Raw genomic sequence first — 7973 nt, forward strand, 5'->3', positions numbered from 1 at the left:
TGTCCAAGGTCTCTGGGCCGCAGGCTCTGCTCTCGCTGTTATTATTGTCGTTTTAGGATTGTTTGATTCAATAAAGGCCTGAGTGGCTGGAGAATACGGGTTAGAAGTGGAGGGTGAGTAGCCAAGAGTCTGTTTATTTGAGAGAAGCTGGAAAATCTTGGAGGGTCGGAACTCTAAGGCTCGGTAGCTTGGTCCAAGCTTAGAGGGAGGACGCGAGGGAGCGGGATGAGCTGGGTAGGCTCCCCACTTTCCCCCTTTCATCTGAGGCAGGGTGGTGAGGGATGTACATGACCCGGCTGATGCTCGGGGCAGGGTACGTGCAGATAGATACCATCCTGTTCACTTGTGAGAGGACATCGCTGCCTCCGGGATCGGAGCATCCTCTCCCTTCGGGCGGACTCACGTGAAAAGCAAAACTATCAGGAGGGTGCCGCGTGATGACGCTTAGTGTCCGAGTGTGATACATCCGCCTCCCGCAGACATCGGCTTAGTGACAAAACCAGGACATGTAGAGTCTAACAGCTGAGAACCTTTTCCTCCCTCGGTATGGATGCTGCCCGCCAGCACTGTCTGCAGCACTGGTTTCACCCACAAGCCTAGGAACCCACTACTGAGGGCACGGAGCTCAGAGAGAGCTACAGTAAATCATCCTCCATCGCTCTCCTGGGGTGGGTTTGTGGGTCTTCGGCATCCTCAGGTGGTGGCGCAGCTTAATGGCAGAGTTCTGGCCCTGGCCCCAGACTGCGTGGGTCCAGATCTTGACATTTTGATTTGCCGCATAAGCTTGGCAAATGATTTACTCTCTCTGTGACACCACTTTCTTTACCTCTTAAAAGGGGAAAACAGTATCTGGTTGTCAAAAGGAGTAAATAAATTCATACACTTAAAGCATCTGACAGCTTGCTTGCCGGGTAGTAAGCCCTTGCATTTTATTGCCCACTTCCTTTGTAACTTCTGAGCGTATTGCAAATTAATGACACTAGCACAACAACATGATATCATAACACAGCCAAGTATCCAATATATGATACCAAATCTTTTTTTTTTTTTTTTTTTTGTCTTTTTGAGACAGGGTCTCACTATGCAGTTCAGGCTGGCCTTGAGCTCACTTTGTAGCCCAGGCTGGTCTCGAACTTGCAACGATCCTCCTGCCTCAGCCTCCTGAGTGCTGGGATTACAGGCATGCGCCACCACGCCCGGCTGATACCAAATCTTTAGCAACAGTATTATTACTATTATTGTACTGGATCACGATGTTCACATGAAATGTTTTGTATTAATGAGCATACCTTCTATAGGCACAAAGAATATACTACTGGCTAAGGTCTTTTTCAGCTAGGGCCTGTAGGACAAGGTGGCCGAGTGGTTAAAGTGATGGACTGCTAATCCATTGTGCTTTGCATGCGTGGGTTCAAATCCCATCCTCTTTGGTCCTGTTTTACAGGGGGGAATGTTTCTGGGGCTGGGGATTTAGCTCAGTGGCACAGCGCCTGCCTGGCAAGCACAAGGTCGTGAGTTCGATTCCCAGTACCAGAAAAAAAAATCAACTAGGGCCATACCCTTCAAAGAGAGACGATATATTGACCACTTCCAAAACTGTGCCCCATGAGAAAAAAATAAACCAGATAAAGGAAGCTGTGGGGACATGCTTTGCATGCATCCAGCATAAGTGTGTTAGGGTGTGTTTGCACTGTCTTGTTGTCTGGTGGGGTGGGAAGAATTAAGGAAAACATAGAGTTCTCAAGTATGGGTAAAACTTGCAAAGTCAAAATGGAGCACAATTTTAAATCATATACATGGTCACTTAGCAATTCCAACTAGAAGCAATTGAATTTGCTTCTTTTACAGTTGCTTTCAAATCATTCATTTCATGTAAAATATACTATTCTCAAGCAATTTTTAAATCTAATCTTTTAAGGCTTAAGACTTGTTAAGCAGCAAAAGAAAATGCACGTAAATGTGTAAATCACTTGTACCAGTAATCGATAAAGTTTTATTAGAGACTATACTAGCCAATAAATGCAACACTGAATCTTGAGTAAATGAATAATTTGTGGGGGTATCACGACTTTCAAGAAATTTAAATCACGTGGTAAATTTAGATCAATGCTTTGGTTAATTTCAGAATATAAAATAATAAAAATAAAATGCCTTCTTGAAGTCTGGAATTTGAAAAGCATGATGACTGCTGTGAAATCATGATTTTAATTACACTTTCTATAACTGCTGGATTATTCCTACAGCTTTCAAATGCCAACATTTCTGGTTATGGTTGATACATTTCATCAACTTGAGAAGTCTAGAAGCTTAACTAAGTGACTTAGCAGTTCTGCAACCTGGGGTGAAAATGACACGCCCTTAGGGCTCTAGGATGTGTTCATTGCGTCAATTTGAGAAGTTTAGAAAGTTAACTAAGGGACTCAGTGGGGGGCCAGGGTCCTTGTTTTGTATTCATCCTGAGCCTGTGTAGGAGGAAGGCAGGGAGATAGTATGGGTGTAGAGGACCGCCCCCAGGGAGGGTAGGCTGCACACAATAAAAGGGAAACAAGGAAGGACTGGCTGCTGGTTCCCCGCAGGAGCTCCAGTCTGCGCCGTCAGCTTGGTGGTTGTCTCCTGGCTTCCGGTGCAGACTGGCTTCTGCCTGGGACTCTTCAGCCTTCTGGTGTAGACTTTCGGGCCTTAATCATAGAATCTTCAGTGTTCTGTCGCAGACCCATCCTGACACGGACTTGCGCAGGCACTGCAGTGAGCTCCAGGCCTGGGTCTAGACTCTGAAGTCTCCAGCGTGCAGACACCCTGTGCACACTTCCTCATCCAACTCTGACTGACCATCGTAAGGCAAACTTGTCATTTCTTACACGTTTGTATACCTTGTGTTATATCTGTGTCTCTAGTAAACCCTGACTGATACAGTCCTAATTTGAGGAATCCCTATCCTACCATCTCTATTTCTAGCATCTTCTCCCTGAGGTTTTACCTTTCCACAGCACAGGAATTTTAGGGGCAGCATGACGGGTTATACCCAGATGTCCCCCCAGAGCCTCAGGTGCTCCTCGGGGGGCTTGGGGGAGGTGGCTGGGCCGCGGGTGTGTGATGCCCATCAGCGGAACCGTTTATTGATGCATCTACAGCTAACTGTGCTGTTGGGGGGGCCTGGCTGGAGGAAGTGGTCGCTGTGGGCGTGGCCTGGAAGCCTCCACTCCTTCCTCCTCTCTGGATCTCTCTCTCCGCTTCCTGCCTCCACGCCATGAGCCGTTTCTCCTCATGCCCCTCGGCCTGCTCTCTGCCTTGGAGCCAGCTGACTGTGGACCGAAACCTCGACAAACTTTGAGCCAAAATAACCCTCCCCTCCTTAGAGTTGTCTGGTGTTATGTCTCAGAGTGAGAACAGGACCAAGACCGGAAGGCCAACAGACGCTGTCACCAGAAACACACACAGGGGGTGGGGCCTTCTGGGAGGGCCGGAGCTATGAGCTAAACAAACAAAAGCAATGTTCATGGTTCACACTCTCCCAGAGGGCATCTGTGAGGTCGTGTGCATGAATTGTGGAACGCACTCCCTAGTGGTAAGTGAGACCGGGCTCTACTTAGTTCCCTGAGAAGATAACCACCAAGTACTGACAGGCCCCGTCCCGGGCGGTGGTGCCTTCCCTTGGTCTCTGCATGATACTTCGGCCAAGCGCATTTAGAATCTCAATTAGATTCATATTCTAGATAATCAGGCTCTCAGAGACTTGCATTAATCAAGCCTTCCTAGATCGATGCATAAATCTGAATCCCAATTAATTAAGTTGCTCTGAAAACTGTGTTCACTTTCCTGGCATCACAGTGTGTAAGCTTTGCTAAACATCAGGTGGCCAGCGACTGGTTCGATTTTATTTCCCACGGCACCAAGGTCCCTAGCACAGTGCTTTACACATAGCAGCTGTTCAGTCACTATGAACTATTTCAAAAGGAAAAAATTGACTTCAGACAAAGGAAGGGAGACAGTTCTGAGCAAAGTGCTGCCTAAATCATATGAGCTTATGATTCTCTCTATCACACTTTCTTTAGAGAGCATACCTGTGATGATTAATACTAATTTTTCAGATTCCATATTTTTTTCCCTTGAGAAGAAGAAAAATAATTGAATTTATCTAGGCTCCTTCCTTATCAGCCTTCTTGATTCCCTTCGTAACCTAGTCTTACCCTACCAGTTATCCTATAATCTTTTTGAAGAATCCATTTTTCAGTTGAAGACTTTCAGACCTAACTTTTAGAAACTCAGCCCTGGTCAGCTTGCCTGTGATTCCCAAATTGCCCTAGGTACATATTAATAGAGTGTACCTATGTTCTTTGAGGTGATCTTTTCCAGGAACCCTTTCTTTGCCAGTATGTGTCATCTACAGGGAGAATCTAAATGAGTAGCTGATGCTCCATTTTAGGGGAAAATATGTTTCAACACCCACTGAAAAGTAATAGTATTTCCATTTCAGTGGGAAAAAAAGAATAATACCAGTAAGACGGCAGAGTAGGAAACCTATACTCCTCCCCTAACAAATGCACTGGTTCAGCAACAATTCATGGACAAATTCCCTCTGTGAGAATTCAGGAACTAGTGCAAAGGCTCCCACACACCAGGAAAATGGGAAACTGGACTTACCAAAACCAAAGGGGAGAGGGAAGACATCCTGCTCAGCACTGTACACTCAAGAAGAGACTCCCCAGTCCCCATCCACACCCCGAGGATGGTAGTTCACAGCACTCCAACCTTTCTGACGGGGCTCCAGAGAGGACTGGCCTCTGTCTTGTGTTCCTCCAGCTCTAGACGTCTTGGCATGGTCTGGCCACCTAAAGGAAAATGGAAGCAGCAGTGTGGACTGGTAGATGTCACCGGTTCTCTCCCCTACTCAGAACAAAGAAAACATAAAATTTTAGCTCTCCGTCTACCCCTGAGGAGGGAAAGCGTTTATGCACTCAACTTCTCGAGGAGTATCCAAGGAACCTGCATGATCTCACAAGTCCTGGGTCTCTGATGGATCCAACACAATCCAGTGGCCTCGCGGAGAACACAGGCGGTAGCTTGGGCCAGTACATGCCCTAGCTCTCTCATCCCTACCTCAGCACAAACACAGTTATGCATTACTCCCAGAGAAGGAATGAGTTGGTTGAGGTCCCCAGATTCTCAGGCCAGGCTGATTGGAGGGGGTCTTTTTCTGGAAGAGTCCAATCTGTCCAGGCTGGGTGAGGTGCCTGCTCTGTCTGGTGTGTACATACAATTCAGAGTCCAGGGAAAGTAACATCAGGCAAAGGCATTGCAAACAAAGGGAAAGAAACTCAGAAAATGATCCTGGAAGAATTATTGTTGCTCAGCTTTCTGCTGCTGGGACAAAACACCTGACACCCATGACTGAAAGGAAGGAAGACTTATTTTTGGCTGACACTTTCAGTCCGTGGCCAGCTGGATTCCTGACTTTTGACCCATAGTGAGGTAGAAGCATCAGGTTGTAAGGGCATGTGGAGGAAAACTACTCACGTCAGGGCAGCCAAGAAGCAGAGTGTAAGGGAAAGGGAGAGAGAGAAAGAGCCTAGGAACACCATACAACCTTCAAAGCCACACCCCGAGTGACCTGCTCCTTCCCACGAAGCTCCATCTTCCAAATTTCATTATTTCAGAACAATACCGTCAAATTATGATCTCCTCAATGGATCAATCCACTGAGGAAGTTAGTCCTTCATTATCAAATTGCTTCCCCATAGTCGGTCAGCAACCAAGCTTTCAAAACAAGGAGCCTTATGGGAAACCGTCTGGGATCCCAACCGTAACAGGAATGTTTTGCAATTTACCTGACAGAGAATTAAGCATAACTCTCATGAAGACCCTCACTCAGGTCAAGAGAATGACGCAGGAACAAAGTAAGAATCCCAACAAGGAAACAGAAAATATCAACAGTATGCCAAACAGAAACCCAAAAGAAGTGGGGCTGAGGAACACAGTAACTCAGCTGAAAAATTCACCTCAGGAGTGCAACAGGAGACCAGATCAAGCAGAGGAATGGACTGGTGAACTCAAAGACAGGGACTGGAAATAATTCAGTCAGAGTGGTGAAAAAGAACGAAGAGGAAGAAAGAAATCTTCGAAGAATTATGGGATCACGCTGGCCAAGGACAGCTATGGGAAGTTCAAAAGAAAAAGTGCAAAATGAGGAGCGGAAAGTTTACGCCAAAACACTATGGCGAAAACTCAAATACGGGTGTAAGAACTTGAATCTGGAGTGCTCCCCGTAGTTCCTGAGTTAATGGCTTCAGCCGCCGGCCTGGGGGTTGGGGAGGTGGTAGGAACTTTAAGAGGCTGGGCTGTGGAGGAGGCTTTACACCATTGGGGGTGTTCTCTTAGGATTGTGGACCCAGGGTTGCTGGTATATCCCTGTAATCTCAGCTACTCAGGAGATGACAGCGTGGGCAAATCAGTGAGAACCTATCTCAAATTTTTAAAATAAGTAAAAATAAAAAATGGCTGAGGAAGTAGCATATCACTCTCCGGATTCAATCTCCAGTAAAAAAATAAAGACTGTGGGATCCTGGCCTCTACCACTCTCTTTTTCTTTAACTGTCCTGCCATGAAATGAACAGGCTTCTTCTAGCACAATTCTGCTGTGATGTACCGTACCCTCATATACCCAAAGCATGGGTCAACTGGTCATGACTAAAAGCTCTAAAGCTGTTGGCCAAAATAATATTTCCTCTCTTAAACTTAATTTACCTTAGGTAGGTATTTTTTACAGTGACAAAAATCTGACTAACACACTGGGGAAGGAAATAGATATATAGAAACACAAAACACAAATCCACCAGCTATGAAAAAAATTTCCAGTGAAACCTACTGTTCTGGTTTGTGTCCAGATGTACCTCCAAGCCTCATGCAGTCATAGGAAACAGGCTTCTCAGGGGTGACTGAATCTAAGGTTGTGATTGATTCATGGTCCAATGCTGGGATAGAAGGTGTGAGTGCTACACCTGCCCTAGGGCAGGTAGGTAGCCCACTTACAATATAAGGGACAGAAAGAGACTTGTATGTGTGTGTGTGTGTGTGTGTGTGTGTGTGTATATGTCTCTTTCTCTCTCTCTCTCTCTCTCTCTCACTCCCTCCCTCCCCCTCTGTTGTTTTTGCTGTCTTCTACCACCATGAATTGGTGCCCTCTGCCATGTGCCACCCTGCCTTATAGCCATCCAATTATGGACTGAAACCTCCACAGACTGTGAACTAAATAAACCTTTCCTCCTTTAACTTTGGGCATTGGGTATTTTGTCTGAGCAATGAGAGAAGAGTAACTAAGACACCTATTATAATCAATTTGTCAGAAGTCAAAGAGAAAAAGAGAATTTTGAAACCCCAAGAAAGAAGCAACTTATCATGTACAAAAGATTCTTCGTTAGACTATCAGCAAATTTTTCAGCAGAAACCTTTCAAGTAAGAAGAGAGTGGGTGCCTCGTAGGCACCCGGAAGGAGGGCCTCCGGCACACGGGGAGCCACAGGTGGGGAGTGCCTGTCTTCGGGCTGGCTCACTCCCTGCCAAGTAGGCACCCGGAAGGAGGGCCCCTGGTGCAGGAGGAGCCACGCAGCAGCGAGCACTGTTGCACACCAGCCCTCCTGGCAGGCCGCCACTGCTCAATTGAGAACAGCCGTGACAATGAAACAATGACACAATTGGCCCACCATGCACTGGCTGCAGATGCCCACCCACGGACGTGTGTGAATCATTCAAACATGGAGAAACCCCTGGGAATACATGCCATACAACGGGTCACTCTTGCTCCTGCTATTGAGAACCAGAAAGGTCCAGAGCCAGCGGAGGAGCAGCTGCTGAACAAGGACTCGGAGAACACGAGAATATAGATTATGCCCAAAGACTCAGCAGTCTAGTTGACTGGGGTCATGAGAGCTGCTTGGAAGCTGTAAACCAGGAGGACCTTACACAATACATGTGGAGACT

At 46.6% G+C, this 7973-nt stretch overlaps 1 long non-coding RNA gene and 1 other non-coding gene across 2 annotated transcripts in view; one reads left to right on the top strand and one right to left on the bottom strand.

The window, feature by feature from the left end:
* The first annotated feature begins 1348 nt into the window (after positions 1–1348).
* On the top strand, positions 1349–1430 carry Trnas-gcu. Its single transcript has one exon. It is a non-coding gene; the product is annotated as a tRNA-Ser (tRNA).
* Positions 1431–4552: 3122 nt separating this feature from the next.
* Positions 4553–7973, bottom strand: part of LOC106146881 — an 18361-nt gene continuing 14940 nt past the window's right edge. Inside the window, exon 3 of the long non-coding RNA XR_001231493.1 lies at positions 4553–4829. This is a non-coding gene — a long non-coding RNA (uncharacterized LOC106146881). The remainder of the gene's footprint in view (positions 4830–7973) is intronic.

Source organism: Chinchilla lanigera, unplaced genomic scaffold (genome assembly GCF_000276665.1).
Source record: "Chinchilla lanigera isolate Chin_1 unplaced genomic scaffold, ChiLan1.0 scaffold00099, whole genome shotgun sequence".
Classification (NCBI taxonomy): Eukaryota; Metazoa; Chordata; class Mammalia; order Rodentia; family Chinchillidae; genus Chinchilla; species Chinchilla lanigera.